Raw genomic sequence first — 17668 nt, forward strand, 5'->3', positions numbered from 1 at the left:
ATGTTTGGGGTTAGGATCTTTTTGAATTTCACATTTTTTGTCGTCTTAATGTTTTCTATGGTATCTTCTGCACCTAAGATTCTCTTTTCTATCTCTTATATTCTGTTGCTTATGCTTGCATCAACGACTCCTGACTTCTTCCCTACATTTTCTATTTCCAGAACCGTCTCTCTTTGTGATTTCTTTATTGTTTCTACTTCCATTTTTAGATCCTGGATGGTTTTGTTCAATTCTTTCACCTTATTGGATGTGTTCTCCTGAATTTCTTTAAAGGAGTTATTTATTTCCGTCTTATAGTCCTCCATCATCATCATGAGAAGTGACTTTAGATCTATATCTTGCTTTTCTGGTGTGATGATGTATTCAGGACTTGCTATGGTGGGAGAGTTTGGTTCTGATGATGCCAAGTAACCTTGGTTTCTGTTGCTCCTTTTCTTATCTCAAATGCTTACTGCCCTCAATATACCTGATTGGAGCCTGTGCTTCCTATAATCCTGGTTGATTCAGGACTCCTCAGAGTCGAGCTTTCTTTGTGATCCTGTGATTCTGGGATCCTATGAACCTGAGATTCTGGGTGTGTGTCAGAGTTTTTGGCCTTCAAGCTTCCTCTGAGACCCTGAGATCCTGGTGTGACCAGGCTCCTGGGGTCCTGGGATCTTGGGATCTTGAAATCCTGGAATCCTAAGATCCTGGGTGCGTTACAGTGCATGGAAGTGATACCTCCTCTGGGGGACTGTGGTGCTGTCTGCTGTGTTTGAATCCAAGGTAGACCAGCACTGACTGGAAGGAACCCCAGACTCTGGTAGGGCAGGTTTCCTCTGTCCCTGCTCCTTCTGGCAAGGCCCCTTATAGCTGTTGTGGAACAGATGTTGTGTTCAACTCACTAGTGATCCTAAGGTCCTGGGCATGCTAGGGTGCCTGGGACATGGAGAATCTTCTGGGGACTGTGGGACTCTCTTCTGAGTTCGCTTCACACTCAAGGTGGCCTGGGGATGGTGCCGACCAGAAGACATATTTTCATTTTTAATGCTGAAATAATAAACAAAATCAGCTCAATGCAACATTAAAATAGTTTTTATTAAAATATTATTTAGTAAAATCTTTTAGAAAAATGTATTTAAAATATTATAAAATTCTTGGAAGTAAATTTTACACTTTAAATGGGAAGAGTCTAAACATAAAATGAAAGAATAGTGGACTGAATATACTTTATACAATTTTTTCTGCTAACATTGTAAAGACAAATGTTGATATAGACATAGAATTTTCAGCTACGTCTCCATCATCATGTCTGCCTTCATGCTGTCATGCTTTCCACCATGATGATAATATACTAAGCCTCTTAACTGAAAGCAGCCCCAATAAATGATTTTCCTTATAAGTGTTACTTTGTTTTTTGTTCACTGTATGTTTTTGGCTTCTTTGTCAAATACCAAGAGTCTATAGGTGTGTAAGTTTATTTCTGGGTCTTCAATTCTGTTCCATTGATCAACCTGTCTGTCTCTGTACCAATACCATGTAATCATTATTATTACTGGTTTGTTGTACAGCAAAAGGTCAAGGATTGTGTCTCCCCCAGAAGATCTTTTATTGTTGAAAATGGTTTTGGCTCTCCAGGATTTTTTGTTTTTCCATATGAAGTTGAGAATTGCTCTTTCCATGTCTGTGAAGGGTTGTGTTGGAATTTTGATGGGGATTGCATTGAATCTATAGATTGGTTTTGGTAAGATGGCCATTTTCACTATGTTAATCCACACAATCTATGAGCGTGGGAGATCTTTCCATATTCTCAAGTATTCTTTGGTTTCTTTCTTCAGGGATTTGAGGGTCTTGGCATAGATATCTTTGACTTGCTTGGTAAGAGTTACACCAAAATATTTTATACTTTTTGTGGCTATTGTGAAGGATGTTGTTTCCCCAATTTTTTTCTCAGTCTGTATGTAGAAGACTGAAAATAGATCCATATTTTTCACCTTGTACAAAGTTCAGGTCAAAGTGGATCAAGAACCTCAACATAAAACCAGATACACTGATTCTAATTGAAAAGACAGTGGAAAAGAGCCTTGAACTCATTGGCACAGGGGGAAATTTCCTCAACAGAACTCCAATGGACCTCATGAAACTTAAAAGATTCTATAAAGACAAAGATAGCTTCAATAGGAAAAGTCAGCAACCTACAAATTGGGAAAAAAATCTTCCCTAATTCTACAGCGAATAGAAAGCTAATATTCAAAATATAAAAAGAGCTCAGGAATAAAACCTTGAAAAAAACCTACAAATAACCTAATTTTAAAAATGGGGGTACAGAGCTAAACAGAGAATCACAACAGACAAACCTCGAATGGGCAAGAAGCACTTAAACAAACATTCAAAATCCTTATTCATCAGGTAATTGAAAATCAAAAAGACCCTGAGATCCCACCTTATACCAATCAGAATGGCTAAGATCAAAAGCTCTGGCACAAGCTGGCAAAGATGTGAAGAAAAAAGAACAGTCCTACATTAATGGAGAGATTTCAAACCGATAAAACCACGCTGGAAACCAATGTGGCAGTTCCCTAGAAAATAGGAAATTGTTCTACCTGAAGACAAAGCTGTATCACTTTTGGGCGTATACCCAAAAGATGCCCCACCATACCACAAGGGCATGTGCTCCACTATATTGATAGCAGCCTTATTTGCAATAACCAAAAACTGGAATCAACCCAGATGTCCCTCAACTGAAGAATGGATACAGAAAATGTTGTTCATTTAAACAATGGAATATTATTCCCCTATTAACAATGAGTATATCACAGGGCGTTGTGGCACATGCTTTTAGTTCCAGCACTTGGGAGGCAGAGGCAGGTGAATTTCTGAGTTCAAAGCCAGCCTGGTCTACAGAGTGAGTTCCAGGACAGCCAGGGCTACACAGAGAAACCCTGTCTCAAAAAAAAAAAAAAAAAAAAAAAAAAAAAAAGAGAATGAGGATATCATGAATTTTGCAGGCAAAGTGATGGAACTAGAAAATATCCTGAGTGAAATAACCCATATCAAATAGGACAACCCATGGTTTATACTCAGTAATAAGTGGATATTAGCCGAAAAGTATTAAACCCATAGTTTAACAAGCAGAAAGTCTCAAGTGTCACTGCTTCAATCCCAGTTAGAATGGGGAAGAAAATAATCACAGGAGGCAAAGGGAGGGAAGAATCTGGGTGGGAGAGCAGAGAGGGAGAAAGAGGAATAGGATCAGGTATAAAAGGACAGAAGACGAGAGGACCAGGAGGATGAATAGAAATATGCAACATTGAGGGGTGGGGTAGGAGGCAGAGGGATCCTCTAGAAAGTCCCAGAGACATGGAAGGTGACTCTCATGAATCAAAGGAGGTGACCTTAGCCATAATGTTCAATATTGAGGAGAGAAACCTCAAAGAGTCCACCTCCAGTAGATATACAGGGCATTAAGCAGAGGAACAAGGTTACCAACCTACAGTCAAATTTTCAGACCCATAATGGTTCCTGTCTAATGGAACAGTAGAGACAAAAGTGGAGAAGATAAGACAGCCCAATAACTGGCCCAACTTGGGATCTATCTCATGGGGGGACACCAAGGCCTGACATTATTACTATGCTGTGATGTGCTTACAGACAGAAGCCTGGCATTGCTGTCCTCTGAGAGGCCCTATCAGCAGCTGACTGAGACAAATGTAGATACTTACACCCAACCAGTGGACAGAAACCAGGGAACCCTGTGGTTGAATTAGGGAAAGGATTGAAGAAGCTGAAGGGGAGGGTGACCTCATAGGAAGACCAGCAGTGTCAACTAACCTAGACCCCAGGAAGCTCCCAGAGACAGCCACCAGCCAGACACCATACAGCGGCTTGTCCAAAGCCCCAGGCACATATATAGCAAAGGATTGCATGGGCTGGTTCAGTGGAAGAAGATGCGATTAATCCCAGAGAGACTTGAGACTCTATGGAATGGGGAGGCTTGCTTCAAGGAAGACCCACTCATAGGCAAGGGGGAGGATGAATGTGGTGAGGAACTCCTGCAGGGGGGACTTGTGGGTGATCAATGTCTGGAATGTAAATTATTATTATTATTAATGATAATAATAATAATAAATAATGATAATGATAATAATAATAGTTGCTCTAGCCATGGTTTCTCTTTGCAGCTATAGAGTCCCTAAAACAAAGACAGCCCTGGCAATAAGCCTATAGAACATACATCTTCTCCCCAACACTATACTTACAGAATGTTCCTGGTTTTAAATAAGTCGTGTGGCTCCAAACAAATCTTCCCTTTCCTTATATAAGACCTTAGCCCATTGTGGCATTACATGAGCTCCTTCCATATGTTTTCCATGGGTACTACAAATGTTTTGGTTTTGCAAAGCTATATGAGTTTATTCCAACAGGCTGTATAATACTAAAAATCTGAAAGATTGACATTGTTCTTCCATAGGTAAATGGATAAAAAAGTGTGGTACATATAAAAATGTCATGGTGATTAATAACAAAAGAAATCTGCTGTTGCATATCATGAACACATGAAATCTCATATATATATTTAATTAGTAAAAAGAGATAGATTCAAAGCTCTATGTGATGTATAATATAATTAATATAATATATAAAATGAAAAGTTACAGTGGCAGAACATAGGTTAATGACTTTCAACAAGAATGGCAAAAAAATAAGGTAATTTACAAGGATGAGGCTAGACAAGGCTAATTTGGGAATGAAACTGTTCAAGCACATTTGGGGAATGATGGAATCATTATGTTGTATGAGATGACATTGTGCTGGTGGGTATGCAATTTTGCCTTCATTAAAACTCACAGATGTGAACATAAAAAAAGTGAACATTATCATAGACAATATAGAAATGTTATTGGTAAAGAAGGATGCATGTTGTCAAAATCAAACACATTGCAAACATTTACCTTGTCGATAAGAAACAAAGAGAAGCTTTGTGAGTAGCTTCTGAGGGTCAGAAAGTCCTAAAGTGTGGAGGAATTGTACACTATAATAATTTACCTTATCGCCCACAGTAGTATTTCTTATTAATTCTGAAGCTACTAAGGTTGAAAAAAATATATGGATAGTGGAACTGCATAATGTTCTGATCCATTCTTTGTTGGTAAAACAAAATATTTGAGGTCCCGTACTCCTTTCCTTACAGAGGCATTCCCCCAAGAAGACTGTGGTACCTGTGGGTTGATAAAAACAACAGAGATAAATCACTCTGGAGGCAGTTTCAAGGAACAATGTTTTATTGCATGTGAGCAAGCACTTATATAGTGGAAGCACATCAACTATGATGGGTTAGGACATTACCTCTCATTGAACAGTTAGCACTCAGACTACCAGGATATGAACCACATAAAGAAAATGTGGAGAGTGTAGACTTGTCTGCAATCTAACTACCTGCTACTCAGACTGCTTCAGAATTCAGTGTTCTGGCTCTAGAAATATTCAGGATCATGGAGTGCCATCCTTCCTGTTTAAATGTGCAGTGTGCTAGGTAGGCTGCCAGGCAGCACCTGCATTGACTCCTACTTTATATACCTCAGAAGCAAAGAAGTTACTTTAGTTCACTGGTTTGAAGAATAAAAGTCCAAGAGCCAGCCTTTTCTAACCTGTGGTGAAACCTTCGTTGGCTCTGACAACACGGCAGAAGATATCATAGTGAGACAGTGTATGAAGCAGATAGATCATAGATAGAGACAGGAAGCCACAAAACGGAAACTGGACTGCTCTTGCTTGGGAAGTAAAACCTTGTTTCTCGAGAGATAGCTCAGTCAACAGGATAAGTATAAGTAACTTGGGACATTCATATCTCAGGGTCCTAATTTTTTTTTATTTCTATTTTATATATTTACTTTATTTACATTTCAAATATTGTCCCCCTTTCCGGGTTGCCCCTTTGAAAACCTCCTATCCTCTACCCCTGCCCCTTCCCCTGCTCACCAACTCACCCACAACTAGTTCCCGGCCCTGGCACTCCTCTACACTGGGGCATAGAGTGTTCACAGGACCAAGGACCTCTCCTCCCATTAATGACTGACTAGGCATTCTCTGTTGCATATGCAGCTGGAGCCATGAATCTCACCATGTGTACCCTTTGATTTGTGATTTAGTCCCTGGGAGTTCTGGGGGTATTGGTTAGTTCATATTGTTTTTACTCCTATGGGGCTGCTAATCCCTTCAACTCCTTGGGTTCTTTCTCTAGCTCCTTCATTGGGGACCCTGTGATCAATCCAATGGTTGGCTGTGAGAATCCACCTCTGAATTTGCCAGGCACTGGTAGAGCCTCTCTGGAGACAGCTATAACAGGCTCCTGTCAGTAGGCACTTGTAGGCATATCTGGGTTTGGTGATTGTATAAAGGATGGATCCCCAGATGGGGCAGTTTCTCCCTGGCTTTTCCTTCAGTCTCTGCTTCACACTTTGTCTCTGTAAGTCCTTCCATGGGTATTTTGTTCCCTTTTCTAAAAACGATTAAAGTATCCACACTTTTGTCTTCCTTCTTCTTGAATTTTATGTAGTTTGTGAATTGTATCTTGGGTATTCCAAGTTTCTGTATTAATATCCATTTTTCAGTGAGTGCATATCATGTGTGTTCTTTCCTAACTGGGTTACTTCACTCAGAATGATATCCTCCAGAACCATCCATTTGCCTAAGAATTTCATAAATTCATTATATTTTATAGCTGAGTAGTACTCCATTGTGTAAATGTACCACATTTTCTGTATCCATTCCTCTGTTGAGGGGCATCTGGGTTCTTTCCAGCTTCTGGCTATTACAAATAAAGCAGCTATGAACATAGTGGAGCATGTGTCATTACAAGTTTTGAATTCCCACAAAGCATAGTGGTTCATGGTTATCATCTAGAACTCGGAAAATGGAGGCAAGAGATTCATAACTACAAAGAGATCCAGGGCTCCATAGCAAAACTCTGTCTCAAAATGTTGAAAAAAAGAGACATAAAACATGTCCACCACTATCACACTGAGGTCAAGCTTCCAACTCTTAAAATTTGGGGTGTTCCAGGGACAGGCCCAAAGAGGAATACAGCTCAAGAGGAGGTCCCAAGGCCTAACACTATTACTGAGGCGATGGAGCACTCACAAAAAGGTACCTATCATGATTGCCTTATGAAATACCCAACATGACTGAGGTATAGTTGTCTCATATGAGGCTATGCCAGTGCCTGGCAAATACAGAAGTGGATGCTCACAGTCATCTATAAGATGGAACACAAGGCCTCCAATGGAGAAGCTATAGAAGTCACCCAAGGAGCTGAAGGGGTCTGCAACCCTATAGGTGAAACAACAATATGAACTAACCAGTACCCCCAGAGCTCATGTCTCTAGCTGCATATGTAGCAAAAGATGGCCTAGTCGGCCATCACTGGGAAGAGAGGCCCCTTGGTATTGCAAAGTTTATATGCCCCAGTACAGGAGAATGCTAGGGCCAAGAAGTGGGAGTGAGTGGGTAGGGAAGAAGGATGGGGGGAGGGTATAGTGAACTTTCAGGATAGCATTTCAAATGTAAATGAAGAAAATATCTAATTAAAAAAAACTGTATATAACAAAGATAGTCCAATAACCTCTGAAGTAAAATAGAGAGAAAAAAAGAAAGAAACAAAGAAAAGAAAGACCCAACAAACAGCTGAGAGAGTCAGTTGCAGATATTTGCACCAACCAATGGACAGAAGCAGCTCACCCCTGTTGTTGAATTAGGGAAGGCTGAAAGAAGCTGAGGAGAAGGGTGATCCTATAGGAGGATCAGCATTCTCAATTTATCTGGACTCCTGAAATCTCTCAAACACTGCACCACCAAACAGGCAGCATACACCAGCTGATGTGAGGCCCTAACACACAAACAGTAGAGGATTTCCGGGTCTGTGTTCATTCATAGATGATACACTTAACACTCAAGAGACTGGAGGCCCCAGGGAGTTTAGAGGTCAGGTAGTGTGGGGACATCCATGTGGAAACAGGGTGGTAAGGAGAGGTATGGGATGTGGAACAGTCATATGGAGTGTAAAAAGGTAATTAATTTAAATAAAAAAGTTTGGGGTGTTAAACATACACTGTGAGTCAATATGCATATCTGTGTGTGTATCTATGTATAAAGGAGAAGTGTTTCCCATACGTTGAAAAATTGTTATACTTATGAGTAAGGCTAAAATGAACTATGTGTTATAACATTGTAGTTGTTAATATAAATATTATTTTAGTAGGTCTAGAGAGTATTATATTAAGTGAGATAATGTGATTTAGAGAGACATTACTTTCTCTCTCTCATATATAGATCTAATTTTGAGTGTTAATGTATTTGTGTAAATACTGGTGTCAGTGTGGATATAGACTATTAAACTAGAGAGAAAACCAATGGAGAGAAAAAAGAAATCTTGGGGTAGAGAGAAATAGTGAAAAGAGTCATTCATATGACAGGAAAGTCACAGAATAGTAGTGTGAGACCTCAACACCACACTCTCACCAATGCACAGATCCTGGAAACAGAAACTAAACAGAGACCCATGGACACTAACAGAAGTTATGAAACAAATGGATTTGATAGATATCTAAAGAACATTTTATTCTAAAACAAAAGAATATACCTTCTTCTCAGCACCTCATGGTACCTCCTCCAAAATTGACCATATAACTGGTCACAAAACAGGCCTCAACAGATACAAAGATATTGAAATTATCCCATCTATCCTATCAGATCACCACAAACTAAGGCTGATCTTCATTAACAGCATAAATAATAGAAAGCCAACATTCACGTGGAAACTGAACAACACTCTACTCAATTATACCTTGGTCAAGGATGAAATAAAGAAATTAAAGACTTTTTAGAGTTTAAGAAAATGAAGCCACAACATACCAAACTTATGGGACACAAAGAAAGCAGTCTTAAGAGGAAATTTCATAGCCCTGAGTGCTTCAAAAGAGAAACTAGAGAGAGCATACACTAGCAGTCTGACAGAACACCTAGAAGCTCTAGAATGAAAGGAAGCAAATTCACCCAAGAGGAATAGATGGCAGGAAATAATCAAACTTAGGGCAGAAATTGATCAAGTGGAAACAAAAAGAACTGTACAAAGAATCAACCAAACCAGGAGCTCGGTCTTTGAGAAAATCAACAAGATAGATAAACCCTCAGCCAGACTCAATGGGGGACACAGGGGCAGTAACTTAATTAACAAAATCAGAAATGAAAAAGGAGATATAACAACAGATCATGAGGAAATACAAAACATCATCAGATGCTACTACAAAAGGCTATACTCAACAAAACTGGAAAACCTGGATGAAATGAACAACTTTAGACAGATACCAGGTACCAAAGTTAAATCAAGCTCAAATTAATGATCTTAACAGTCCCATCTCCCCTAGAGAAATAGAAGCAGTCATTAATAGTCTCCCAACAAAAAAAGACCAGGACCAGATGGGTTTAGTGCAGAATTCTATCAGACCTTCAAAGAATACCTAATTCCAACACTACTCAAACTATTCCACAAAATAGAAACAGAAGGTACTCTACCCAATTCATTCTATGAAGCCACAATTACTCTGATACCTAAACCACACAAAGATCCATCAAAGAAAAAGAACTTCAGACCAATTTCCCTTATGAATATCGATGCAAAAATACACAATAAAATCCTCACAAAATGAATCCAAGAACAGATCAAAACGATCATCCATCATGACCAAGTAGGCTTCATCCCAGGGATGGTTTAATATATGGAAATCCATCAAGGTAATCCACTATATAAACAAACTAAAAGACAAAAAATCACATGATCATCTTGTTAGATGCTGAGAAAGCATTTGACAAAATCCAACACCCCTAAATGATAAAAGTCATGGAAAGATCAGGAATTCAAAGCCCATACGTAAACATAATAAAAGCAATATACAGCAAACCAGTAGCCAACATCAAAGTAAATGGAGAGAGGCTGGAAGCAATCCCACTTATATCAGGGACTAGACAAGGCTGCCCACGTTCTCCCTTTCTATTCAATGTAGTACTTGAAGTCCTAGCCAGAGCAATTTAACAACAAATGGAGATCAAGGGGATACAAATTGGAAAGTAAGAAGTCAAAATATCACTATTTGCAGATGATATGATAGTATATATAAGTGACCCTAAAAATTCCACCAGAGAACTCCTAAGCCTGATAAACAGCTTCAGCGCAGTAGCTGGATATAAAATTAACTCAAACAAATCAGTGACGTTTCTCTACACAAAGGATAAACAGGTTGAGAAAGAAATTATGGAAGCAACATCCTTCATAATAGTCACAAATAATATAAAATACCTTGGTGTGACTCTAAATAAGGAAGTGAAAGATCTGTATGACAAGAACTTCAAGTCTCTGAAAAAAGAAATTGAAGATCTCAGAAGATAGAAAGATCTCCCATGATCATGGATTGGCAGGATCAATATAGTAAAAATGGCTATCTTGCAGAAAACAATCTACAGATTCAATGCAATCCCCATCAAAATTCCAACTCAATTCTTCAGTGAGGTAGGAAGGGCAATTTGCACATTCATCTGGAATAACAAAAAACGTAGGATATCATAAACTATTGTCAACAAAAAGAGAACCTCTTGGGAAATCACCATGCCTGACCTAAAGCTGCACTACAGAGCTATTGTGATAAAAACTGCATGGTACTGGTAAAATGGCAAACAGTTAGATAAGTGGAATAGAATTGAACACCCAGAAATGAACTCACACACCTATGGTCACTTGATCTTTGACAAGGGAGCTAAAACCATCCAGTGAAAAAAAAGACAGCATTTTCTTTCTTTTCTTTTTTTTTTAATTAATCTTTTTTATTAGGTATTTTCCTCATTTACATTTCCAATGCTATCCAAAAAGTCCCCAATACACTCCCCCACCACTCACACACCTTGGCCCTGGCATTCCCCTGTACTGGGGCATATAAAGTTTGCAAGTCCTATGGGCCTCTCTTTCCAGTGATGACATACTAGGCCATCTTTTGATACATATGCAGCTAGAGTCAAGAGTTCTGGGGTACTGGTTAGTTCATAATGTTTTTCCACCTATAGGGTTGCAGATCCCTTTAGCTCCTTGGGTACTTTCTCTAGCTCCTCCATTGGGGGCCCTGTGATCCATTCAATAGCTGACTGTGATCGTCCACTTCTGTGTTTGTTAGGCCCCGGCATTGTCTCACAAGAGACAGCTATATATGGGTCCTTTCAGCAAAATCTTGCTAGTGTATGCAATGGTGTCAGCGTTTGAAAGCTGATTATGGGATGGATCCCTGGATATGGCAGTCTTTAGATGGTCCATTCTTTCGTCACAGCTCCAAACTTTATCTCTGTAACTCTTTCCATGGGTGTTTTGTTCCCAATTCTAAGAAGGGGCACAGTGTCCACACTTTGGTCTTCGTTCTTCTTGAGTTTCATGCATTTAACAAATTGTATCTTATATCTTGGGTATCCTAAGTTTTTGGGCTAATATCCACTTATCAGTGAGTACATATTGTGTGAGTTCCTTTGTGATTGTGTTACCTCACTCAGGATGATGCCCTCCAGGTCCATCCATTTGCCTAGGAATTTCATAAATTCATTCCTTTTAATAGCTGAGTAGTACTCCATTGTGTAAATGTACCACATTTTCTGTATCCATTCCTCTGTTGAGGGGCATGTGGATTCTTTCCAGGTTCTGGCTATTATAAATAAGGCTGCTATGAACATAGTGGAGCATGTGTCCTTCTTACCGGTTGGGACATCCCACCAACAATGGAGGAGTGTTCCCCTTTCACCACATCCTTGCCAGCAACTGCTGTCACCTGAATTTTTGATCTTGACCATTCTGACTGGAGTGAGGCAGAATCTCAAGGTAGTTTTGATTTGCATTTCCCTGATTATTAAGGTTGTTGAACATTTTTTCAAGTGCTTCTCAGCTTTTCAGTATTTGTCGGTTGAGAATTCTTTGGTTAGCTCTGTACCCCATTTATTAAAGGGGTTATTTGAATTTCTGGAGTTCAGCTTCTTGAGCTCTTTGTATATATTGGATATTAGTCCCCTATCAGATTTAGGATTGGTAAAACTTCTTTCCCAATCTGTTGGTGGCCTTTTTGTCTTATTTACAGTATCTTTTGCCCTACAGAAGCTTTGCAATTTTATGAGGTCAAATTTGTCAATTCTTAATCTTATAGCACAGGCCATTGCTGTTCTGTTTAGGAATTTTTTTCACTGTGCCCATAACTTCGAGGGTTTTCCCCACTTTCTCCTCTATAAATTTCAGGTTTTTTTTTTTTCTAATGTGGAGGTCTTTGATTCACTTAGAATTGAGCTTTGTACAAGGAGATTAGAATGGATCAATTCACATTTTTCTACATGATAACTACCAGTTGTACCAGCACCATTTGTTGAAAATGCTGTTGCCCTTCCAGGCTGACCAGCACCGGAGTAGCTAGGGCACAGAGTTGGTTGACACCCACCAGCTACCCAGGACACCTGCCACCTGATCTTAAGACTTCTTGTGAGTGGAACACAGCCTCTGCTACAATCCAATCACACGGGACCTGAGACTGCATTAGTTAGGGAAGTAGAAAACCGGCCTGAGTAGGGGCACAAGCTCCTTCTGGTCTGACCAGCACCAGGATATCTAGGGCACAGAGTCAGCTGACACCCGCCAGCTACCCAGGTCACCCGCCACAGGATCTTAAGACTTCTGGTGAGTGGAACACAGCCTCTGCTCCAATCTCTAAACAGAGACAACTATAGCAACTAACTCCAGAGATTACCAGATGGTGAAAGGTAAATGTAAGAATCTTCCTAAGAGAAACCAAGACCACTCACCATCATCAGAACCCAGCACTCCCACTTCGCCCAGTCCAGGGCACACCAACACACCAGAAAAGCTAGACCCGGATCTAAAATCATATCTCATGATGATGGTAGAGGACATCAAGGACTTTAATAACACACTTAAAGAAATACAGGAGAATACAGCTAAACAGGTAGAAGACATTAAAGAGGAAGCACAAAAATCCCGTAAAGAATTGCAGGAAAACCAGACCAAACAGGTGTTAGAATTGAATAAAACCATCCAAGACCTAAAAAGGGAAGTAGACACAATAAAAAAAATCCAAATTGAGGCAACGCTGGAGATAGAAACCCTAGGAAAGAAATCTGGAACCATAGATGCGAGCATCAGCAACAGAATACAAGAGATGGAAGAGAGAATCTCAGGTGCAGAAGACTCCATAGAGAACATCAGCACAACAATCAAAGAAAATACAAAATCCAAAAACATCCTAACTCAAAACATCCAGGAAAACCAGAACACAATGAGAAGACCAAACCTACAGATGATAGGAGTAGATGAGAATGAAGATTTTCAACTCAAAGGACTGGCAAATATCTTCAACAAAATTATAGAAGAAAACTTCCCAAACCTAAAGAAAGAGATGCCCATGAACATACAAGAAGCCTACAGAACTCCAAATAGACTGGACCAGAAAAGAAATTTCTTCCAACACATAATAATAAGAACAACAAATGCACTAAATAAAGATAGAATACCAAAAGCAGTAAGGGAAAAAGGTCGAGTAACATATGAAGGCAAGCCTATCAGAATTACATCAGATTTTTCACCAGAGACTATGAAAGCCAGAAGGGCCTGGACAGATGTTATACAGAAACTAAGAGAACACAAATTCCAGCCCAGGCTACCATACCCAGCCAAACTCTCAATTACCATAGATGGAGAAACAAAAGTATTCCACAACAAAACCAAATTCACACATTACCTTTCCACGAATCCAGCCCTTCAAAGGATAATAACAGAAAAAAAACCGATACAAGGAAGGAAACCACATCCTAGAAAAAGCAAGAAGGTAATCCCTCAACAAACCTAAAAGAAGACTGCCACAAGAACAGAATGCCAACTCTAACAACAAAAATAAAAGGAAGCAACAATTACTTCTCCCTAATATCTCTTAATATCAATGGACTCAATTCCCCAATAAAAAGACATAGACTAACAAACTGGGTACACAAACAGGACCCAACATTTTGCTGCTTACAGGAAACTCATCTCAGAGAAAAAGATAAACACTACCTCAGAATGAAAGGCTGGAAACAATTTTCCAAGCAAATGGTAGGAAGAAACAAGCTGGAGTAGCCATACTAATAAATAATAAAATGGACTTCCAACCCAAAGTCATCAAAAAAGACAAGGAAGGGCACTTCATACTCATTAAAGATAAAATCCTCCAAGAGGAGCTATCAATTCTGAATATCTATGCTCCAAATACAAGGGCAGCCACATTCATTAAAGATACTTTAGTAAAGTTCAAAGCACACATTGCACCTCACACAATAATAGTGGGAGACTTCAACATACCACTATCACCAATGGACAGATCATGGAAGCAGAAACTAAACAGAGACACAGTGAAACTAACAGAGGTTATGAAACAAATGGATCTGACAGATATCTACACAACATTTTATCCTAAAACAAAAGGATATACCTTCTTCTCAGCACCTCACGGTACCTTCTGCAAAATTGACCACATAATTGGTTACAAAACAAGCCTCAACATATACAAAAATATTGAAATTGTCCCATGCATCCTATCAGATCACCATGGACTAAGGCTGATGTTCAATAACAAAATAAATAATAGAAAGCCAACACACGTGGAAACTACACAACACTCTTCTCAATGATACCTTGGTCAAGGAAGGAATAAAGAAAGAAATTAAGGACTTTTTGGAGTTAATGAAAATGAAGCCACAACATACCCAAACTTATGGGACACAATGAAAGCATTTTTAAGAGAAAAACTCCTAGCTCTGAGTGCCTCCAAAAGGAAACTAGAGAGAACACACATTAGCAGCTTGACAACACACCTAAAAGCACTAGAACAAAAGGAAGCAAATTCATCCAAGAGGAGTAGAGGGCAGGAAATAATCAAACTCAGGGGTGAAATCAACCAAGTGGAAACAAGAAGAACTGTTCAAAGAATCAACGAATCGAGGACCTGGTTCTTTGAAAAAATCAACAAGATAGATAAACCCTTAGCCAGACTCACTAGAGGGCATAGGGAAAGTATTCTAATTAACAAAATTAGAAATGAAAAGGGAGACATAACAACAGATCCTGAAGAAAACCAAAACACCATCAGATCTTTCTACAAAAGGCTATACTCAACAAAACTTGAGAACTTGGATAGAATGGACAAGTTTCTAGACATATACCAGGTACCAAAGTTAAATCAAGATCAGGTTAATGATCTAAACAGTCCCATATCCCCTAAAGAAATAGAAGCAGTCATTAATAGTCTCCCAACCAAAAAAAGCCCAGGACCAGATGGGTTTAGTGCAGAGTTCTATCAGACCTTCAAAGAAGATCTAATCTCAGTTCTTCACAAACTATTCCACAAAATAGAAACAGAAGGTACTCTACCCAACTCATTCTATGAAGCCACAATTACTCTGATACCTAAACCACAAAAAGAAAAAAAACAAAGATAGAGAACTTCAGACCAATTTCCCTTATGAATATCAATGCAAAAATCCTCAATAAAGTTCTTGCTAACCGAATCCAAGAACACATCAAAACAATCATCCATCCTGACCAAGTAGGTTTCATCCCAGGGATGCAAGGATCGTTCAATATATGGAAATCCATCAATCTAATCCAGTATATAAACAAACTCAAAGACAAAAACCACATGATCATCTCGTTAGATGCTGAGAAAGCCTTTGACATAATCCAACACCCCTTTATGATAAAAGTCTTGGAAAGATCAGGAATTCAAGGCCCATATGTAAACATGATAAAAGCAATCTACAGCAAACCAGTAGCCAACATCAAAGTAAATGGTGAGAAGCTGGAAGAAATCCCACTAAAATCAGGGACTAGACAAGGCTGTCCACTCTCTCCGTACCTCTTCAACATTGTACTTGAAGTCCTAGCCAGAGCAATTCGACAACAAAAGGAGATCAAGGGGATACTTATTTGAAAAGAAGAAGTCAAAATATCACTCTTTGCAGATGATATGATAATATACATAAGTGACCCTAAAAATTCCACCAGAGAACTCTTAAGCCTGATAAACAGCTTCAATGAAGAAGCTGGATATAAAGTTAACTCAAGCAAGTCAGTGGCCTTTCTGTACACAAAGCATAAACAGGCTGAGAAGGAAATTAGTGAAACAACACCCTTCTCAACAGTCACAAACAATATAAAATACCTTGGCGTGACTCTAAATAAGGAAGTGAAAGATCTGTATGACAAGAACTTCAAGACTCTGAAGAAAGAAATTATAGAAGATCTCAGAAGATGGAATGAACTCCCTTGCTCATGGATTGGCAGGATCAACATTGTAAAAATGGCTATCTTACCAAATGCAATCTACAGATTCAATGCAATCCCCATCAAAATTCCAACTCAAATCTTCAAGGAATTAGAAAGGGCAATCTGCAAATTCATCTGGAACAACAAAAAACCTAGGATAGTAAAAACTCTTCTCAAGGATAAAAGAACCTCTGGTGGAATCACCATGCCTGACCTAAAGCTATACTACAGAGCAATTGTGATAAAAACTGCATGGTACTGGTATAAGAACAGACAAGTAGTCCAATGGAACAGAATTGAAGACCCTGAGATGAACCCACACACCCATGGTCACTTGATCTTTGACAAGGGAGCTAAAACCATCCAGTGGAAAAAAGACAGCATTTTCAACAAATGGTGCTGGCACAACTGGAGGTTATCATGTAGAAGAATGCGAATTGATCCATTCCTGTCTCCTTGTACGAAGGTCAAATCTAAGTGGATTAAGGAACTCCACATAAAACCAGAGACACTGAAACTTATAGAAGATAAAGTAGGGAAAAGCCTCGAAGATATGGGTACAGGGGAAAAATTCCTGAATAGAACAGCAAAGGCTTGTACAGTAAGATTGAGAATCGATAAATGGGACCTCATAAAGTTGCAAAGCTTCTGCAAGGCAAAAGACACCGTCAATAAGACAAAAAGTCCACCAACAGATTGGGAAAGAATCTTTACCTATCCTAAATCATATAGGGGACTAATATCCAGTATATATAAAGAACTCAAGAAGATGGACTCCAGAAAATCAAATAACCCCATTAAAAATGGGGCTCAGAACTGAACAAAGAATTCTCACCTGAGGAATACTGAATGGCAGAGAAGCACCTGAAAAAAACACAGAAATGGATGCTCACAGTCAGCTATTGGATGGATCACAGGGCTCCCAATGGAGAAGCTAGAGAAAGTATCCAAGGAGTTAAAGGGATCTGCAACCCTATAGGGGGAACAATATGATGAACTAACCAGTACCCCGGAGCTCTTGACTCTAGCTGCATATGTATCGAAAGATGGCCTAGTTGGCCATCACTGGAAAGATAGGCCCATTGGACTTGCAAACTTTATATGCCCCAATACAGGGGAATGCCAGGGCCAAAAGAATGGTAATGGGTGGGTAGGGAAGTGGAGGGGGTATGGGGAACTTTTGGGATAGCATTGGAAATGTAATTGAGGAAAATACGTAATAATAAAAAAAAGAGTCCCCAGAATTCCAAATGTAAACTACCTAAAAAAAAATAAATAAAAAATAAAAGATGAAATGTTCTTGCAGAT

This window comes from Mus caroli, unplaced genomic scaffold, assembly GCF_978045245.1.
Source record: "Mus caroli unplaced genomic scaffold, Mus_caroli_1 scaffold_14, whole genome shotgun sequence".
In the NCBI taxonomy this organism is placed as follows: Eukaryota; Metazoa; Chordata; class Mammalia; order Rodentia; family Muridae; genus Mus; species Mus caroli.